Genomic DNA, 852 nt, shown 5'->3' with positions numbered 1-852 from the left:
AATTAATATTTCATTTCTTTACTATATTATCTTGTATTAAATTGTATACATATATACATATACATACATATATATATATATATATATATATATATATATATATATATATATATATATATATATATATATATATATATATTCTAATATAACCACTAATAGATGCTAGCTTCAACTTTTTTTTTGTATTGATACTCCAGAAATTTTTGCAAGAATGCAGTTTGCAAAACCCTATTTAAATAGTCTTAAGCTTATAAGGATGAGCAAACATAAAACCACAGTTTTAAAACTATAGGCATGAAGTTTATTGATTTTGTTGTTGTTATTATTATTACTTCTTTTGTTGAAGATAGTTATTAACTTGATCAACTTTGTTTAATGATTTAAGGACATCAATGATAATGCTTATGCCGTAAATCAAATAACTAATATTTTTTAACATGTTTTGTATAGGAATACGAAGATAATTGTTTAGGCAATTAGCTTTCTGTAATTTTTTATTTTTTACAAACTTACATTACTTTACATACATATTGTAATTTTCTTTTATATATAAAGAGGATGGAAAATCATTCAAAAATTTTCATAAATTCAAATTGAAAAAAAAAAAAAAAAAGACATTGTTTATGAAAAAGACATTTGACATTTGTTTATGAAAAAGGTTCTATCATGTTGAAATTTCCGCTTTTGGGCTGACAAAAAAAATATTGCTCGTTACTACGTAGCAACAAAAACTAAGTTAAAAACAAAGGAGTATTGCCGCAGTTTCTATTAAATAAATCTTCAGGAATGCATTTGAGACAAGGCGATACTTATTACAGGCCTTCCCGTCGCGAATCCGTATTTTTGACTGGG

The sequence above is a fragment of the Hydra viridissima genome, unplaced genomic scaffold (assembly GCF_058129835.1).
Source record: "Hydra viridissima isolate aposymbiotic clone 2 unplaced genomic scaffold, HvirCarnegie_v1 scaffold_1, whole genome shotgun sequence".
Classification (NCBI taxonomy): Eukaryota; Metazoa; Cnidaria; class Hydrozoa; order Anthoathecata; family Hydridae; genus Hydra; species Hydra viridissima.
This window is presented reverse-complemented; position numbering follows the sequence as displayed.